This window comes from Salvelinus sp. IW2-2015, linkage group LG8, assembly GCF_002910315.2.
Source record: "Salvelinus sp. IW2-2015 linkage group LG8, ASM291031v2, whole genome shotgun sequence".
NCBI lineage: Eukaryota > Metazoa > Chordata > Actinopteri > Salmoniformes > Salmonidae > Salvelinus > Salvelinus sp. IW2-2015.
Genome location: NC_036848.1, coordinates 18,219,955 through 18,225,993, shown reverse-complemented (window position 1 = coordinate 18,225,993; position 6,039 = coordinate 18,219,955).

Below are 6,039 nucleotides of genomic sequence, written 5' to 3'. Positions count from 1 at the left end.
GGCCAGCCAGCGGACGGCCTTGGTGACCTGCTCCCAGTGAGACGTCCATCAGCCTGGAGCCTCTGCAACGAGGCCCCCTCTGGTACCGGGACCCCAGATCCCCTCGACAGCGGAGAAACTCAACCCCGCGCACCGGAAGATCAACATCGCCGTCACCAGTAAGCAGCTTACGCCTCGGACACACACTTTTCTGTCTCAACTCAGGATTTGAATTTTATTTCAAGTGGACTGTTATTGATATTGAAAGGTTAATTCAGTGTTAAAAATTGGAACACAAGAGAAACAAGAAATTCTCTCTTTTTTGTTTAAATCTCCCTTCTTCCTCAACCTTTCTAGTTCAGGCACACTCTGTGGGACCCACGCACCCAATAAAAGTGTTTAAAAGTGTCTCACAATTTTATTTTAGCCTTGGCAAATCAGAATGCAGCTCCATCTTTTCAGTTCAAACATAAGTGAAGGGAATTAAAACCTTAAACAAGAATAAAATGTCTCTCCGTTAACGCCATTTAAATAATTAGTGAAGGCAAAACAGACTGTTTAAACGGAATAAACTAGAGTAGCAAAAATATTTACTGGAGCTGCAAACCTTGGTAAATTGACTTGACACACACACACACAAAATTATATTCTAATCCCTCCCTGCCCTCTCCGTACCGCCTCTTCATCCCCTCTTTTGACACACACACACACACACACACACACAACACACACACACACACACACAGGCCCAGAGACTTGTCTCTTGAGGTCACACACCCCCCTGAAGACGCTGCCAGCTGTCTGTATGAATCCATAATCCCATCCCACCCTGATCCCTAACCCCAACCACGAGGAAGGCTTAAAGCACAACTGGCAAAAAAGCCATTCTTAATGTACCAATCCCCTACCCAAAACACATTTACACTCTACTCTGGTACTGTGCATAACTATTTATGAAGGGGAAAATTTATTTTCACAAGCACTGCAGCAAACAAAATAAGAACATTCACGCAGTTATACGACAACACTTGTATATTGTACCTTTTCACTTAAAGCTAGAATTGTAATTCATAATGCATAACAACACAGCTAATCAGTGTGAATAGCTCAAAATCGGAATAATAGAGTGGTGAGTTCTTATATAACTCTTAGTACCTAAACCTGTTTCAGGGTAGGCCTTATTTCCATAAATGAATCAGTCATTATTTCCTAAATCCACCTAATTTATGCTGTTTCGATAATGTGACTCCAATTCCTTCTTTTCAATGTGTACAGTTCCACTTGCCTTTACATTAGCACGTATACACTGAGTATACGAAACATTGTGATCCCTTATGATGCACCTTCAATCGGTGTAGATGGAATGGGAGAGACAGGTTAAAGATGATTTTTAAGCCTTGTCAATTGCAGGACGTGTATGTGTGCCATTCAGGAGGTGATTGGCCGCAAAGACAAAATATTTAAGATGCCCTGTGAACGGGGGGTATGCGTAGTAGTGCCAGGCGCCACTGGTATGTGTCAAGAACTGCAAAGCTGCTGGGTTTTTTCACGGCCTCAACAGTTTCCATGTGTATCAAGAAGGGTCCACAAACCAAAGGACTCCAGCCAACTTGACAAAAACTGTGGGAAGTTTTTGGAGTCAACATGGGCCAGGCATCCCTGTGGAACAAGCTTTCAAACACCTTGTAGAGTCCATGCCCTGACAAATTGAGGCTGTTCTGAGGGCAAAAGAGGGGGGGTGCAGCTCAATATTAGGAAGGTGTTCCTTAATGTTTGGTATACTCTGTGTTATACATTCGATTGTATAGAATACTGTACTGGAGACCTACAACAAAACCTCTGTTCTCTTTCTGTCGCCAGTTGGTGTGTGCTGTGTGGGTGCATGTGTTGCGTGCGTTGTTTGCTTTTGTGTGTTGTGTGGGTGCGTGGAGGTCAGGCGTATGTGTCTGTCTGTGTATGTGCACATTGCCGTGTTGCATAACCACTCTGATCTTTAAACTATGCCGCGTGCTCCAGCGTCTTTATCTCCTTGTCTTCGAAGCTCATCCTGCCTCTCTCCTGGCTGTCGCTCTCCTCGGATCTTAAGGGACACGCCCCATCTTTCTTCATCTTCTCGTCTCTCATCCTCCTGACTTTTTCCCGCCTTCACATTGTTTTCAAAGAGAGGAAAGGATCTTTTTGTGTTTTCCTGTGGGGACCTCGTCGGTTATTTAACCCATTGCATGTGGGCTGCATGACAACCCCCCCTCCCCTCCTTTCCTTTTATTGACAGAGGAGTGGTTTATAATCGCCACTTCGCCTTCTCAGCGCTCTCACCATTGGTTCTATATGATCATCAGGCCACTGCAGCTTTCTCCAGCCCTGGTTGAGTACACCATTCCACTTACATAGTTAAATCTTTCTACTACTGGATTCAATTGTACTGGCATTCAAGATTTGGTTTCATATGTCCTGATGTTTTGTCAACAGAATATTTGTTGGTCTATTTAATTTCCCTGTTTAACTTAAGCAGAATTCCAGGCCTATCCTCCTGATTTTGGGGATATCTGAAATTGGGCTCAACTCTACTACTTTGAACCATTCCAAGACAATGGAGTTTGAATACAGTCCAGACCAGATGCAAAACCAATCTGCGGACTATTATTCAGATGTGGCAAATGGGGTAGGCGTCCCATTAAATTAACTTACACTTTGATGCAGCTAACATAAATGAATACTTTAACAGCACAATGTAGCATAGTGTATAATGTTACTGAAGTTCAAGTACAGTTGACATGGGGTTACTGCATGTATCGTTCGATACAATCTGCGGTAGAGTAAAAAAAAAGTTTGATAATATTGGGATCTGTGCTGTTTGCACATTCAAAGTTAACGAGACAGGGTGAGTAGTGTTTATAATATTGCCCTAGATCAGAACAACCAATTTACGTGAAGCCACAGCCTTCCATCCATCCCTCTACTCCAAAAAAAATCATAAGTGTTAGAGCTAAGTACCTTACACAAGAGAAAAGTATTTTTATGGTTCGAGATCAATTACATTTCCCTTCTCTGATCCTGCTTGGCCATGCTATTTATTTCTTCTGGCAACCTTATTTTCTAAATGTCATCATTTCCTCGTCCTTCTCTTCCAGGCCTGGAGTGGGAGGAGTAAAGAGGATCACGTGGTGCCCCGGTTCTAGACCTTTTCTCTGCCGGAAAGCCTCGTTGCAATGTTGCCTTCTTGTGTCCAGTATTTTTCTGTATTGTATTTGTAAGGCTTGTACTACTGTAACCTTTCTTATTGTTAAAGTAATTTTGTTGTTGTAAATAGGGCAAAGCGTTTGAGACATTAAACCCCTGTGGATCTCTCCTTATGAACTTGTTATGTGAATGTAAGTGTTGTATTTGGTTTTTCAACATTATCAGGACCACCAATTTCCTTAACATTTCACCCGGAATGTCCTGACATTTTTCAGGTCTTGAATTTGTTACAAATGCTATTTTTTAAGCTGAAGGGTAGGGAAAATAGGATTTTTAATGGGTCCAAACATTTTTACTCAAAAAGTTCTGGAAATTTCACAAAAACTAAGTTGTGTGTGTGTGTGTGCATGCTTACTATATTTATTGAATGCACCCATTATTCTCTGTTCCATCTAAACAGACACACACACACACAAACACACCTCCCTAAGAAAGTTTTAATGTTCTTCTGTGCTCATCCGTGACCATGACTGAATGGTAACAAAAACATCAGGAACAACCTTAATATTAAGTTGCAACCCCGCTTTTACCCTCAGAACAGCCTCAATTACTCAGGGCATGGACCTACCAAGGTGTCGAAAGTACTTCCACAGGATTGCTGGCCCATGTTGACTCCAATTGGCTTCCCACAGGTGTGACAAATGGCTGATTGTCCTTTGGGTTGGTAGACCATTCTTGGAATACACATAGAAACTGTTGAAGTGTTGAAAACCAGCAGTGTTGCCGTTTTTGACACACTCAAAACTGTGCGCCTGGCACCTAACTACCATACCCCCGTTCAAAAGACACCTTAAATATTTTGGTCTTGCCCATTCTTCACCTTTGAATGGCACACATACACAATCCATGTCTCGAATTTGTCTCAAGGCTTGTAAATCATTCTATAACCTGGTCTCCTCCCGTTATCCACTGCTTGAAGTAGATTGGAACACGTGATTCAAAAGGGATCTGGCGCTTTTCACCTGGTCAGTCTGTTCACAGAAAGAGCAGGTGTTCCTTAATGTTTGTCCACCATTGTATATTTGTCAGTAATGCAAAAACTATCCCCAGTAGGATGGCACTATTTCTTAGCTAGTACATTACATGTCTAACCTCACACATCAGAATCGTCAGGCCAACAAACCTTTACCTAACACTGCCTTAGATCTATTGAGGTATACAAATGATATTGATGATTACTATGATTCAAAAGATGGTCCGGGTCATCTTCCATGTATAACTCTCTGGCTTGAGTTGTTATAGCAGTTTAAGGAATCATTGAGGATTTCACAACATTACGGGTTTGACCTCACCATTCACACACTCACACTTTTACTCAAACTGCAAATGTTCCAGTGATGGTGTCCAATCCCAGTGACTCTTTGTAATGAGGGTTATGTTACAGATGCTAAGACTAAAAGTATGAAAACCAATTACATTTTTCTTGGTTGTTTGTGCATGGTTGCCAGGGCATCAGCTTTCTAGATACACTGACTACGTCAAAAGTATGTAACACCTGCTCATCCAAATATCTCATTGCATAATCATGGCATTTAATATGGAGTTCCGTCCCACCTTTTGCTGCTAACAACGCCTCCATCTTTCTGGGAAGGCCTCCACTAGATGTTGGACCATTGCCTGAAGGGGACTTTGCTTTCCGGTCAGCCACCAAGACCATTAGTGATGTCGGGCTTGAAGATTGGGCGCATTAGGCCAGGCTCGCAGTCTGCGTTCCAATTCATCCCAAAAGCCTGTTTGCCGGGCGTTGAGGTAAGGCTCTAAGCAGGCCAGGTCAAGTTCTTCCACACCGATCTCGACAAACCATTTCTGTATGAACCTCTTTGTGCACAGCGGCATTGTCATGGTGAAACAAGGAAAGGGCCTTCCAAAACGCGTTGCCACAAAAGTTGAGAAGCACATATAGTCTACAATGTATGCCTATAGCATGAAGATTTCCCTTCACTGGAACTATGGGGCCAGAACCATAAAAAAACATCCGCAGACCATTATTCCTCCTCCACCAACTTTACAGGTTGGCATGATGCATTCGGGCAGGGTAGCGTTCTCCTGGCATCTGCCAAAACCAGAGGAACTCAGTCATGGAAACCCATTTCATGAAGCTCCCGACTAACAGTTATTGTGCTGTCATTGCTTCCAGAGGCAGTTTGGAAACTCTGTAGTGATGTTTGCAACCGAGGACAGACAATTTTTGAATGCTACGCACTTCAGCGGTCCTGTTCTGTGAACTGGTGTGGCCTACCACTTCGCGGCTGAGCCACTTGTTGCTCCTAGACGTTTCCACTTCACAAATAACAGCACTTGCAGTTGACCGGGGCAGCTCCAGCAGGGCAGAGATTTGACGAGCTGACTTGCTGGAAGGTGGCATCTTATGACGTGCCATGTTGAAAGTCATTGAGCTCTTCAGTATTGGAATTCTACTGCCAAATGTTTGTCTATGAGATTGACATGAATGTGTGCCTCGATTGTAAACACCTGTCAGCCAATGGGTGTGGCTGAAGTAGCCAAATCCACTAATTTGAAGGAGTGCCAAAGTACTTTTGGCCATGTAGTGTAAGTATCTTACTGGGAGATGTGTAATATTTCTTGGTGTCACTGACATTGACATTTTCCCATAGTTCCTTTGCAGGTGGCCAGTTCTTCAACCGGAACTCCCTGTTGCCCCGCGCAAGATTGTGTCTGTGAGATGGAATGGAGCTTTCCACAGCATCATCCACAGCATCGCTCGACCTCTCACGATGACAAACAATCGTGGCAAGATCGGTCGCCGTGGTTTCGACCCCACTGTCTAAGGGACGGATGGCCTTGTACCTTCCTGCACAC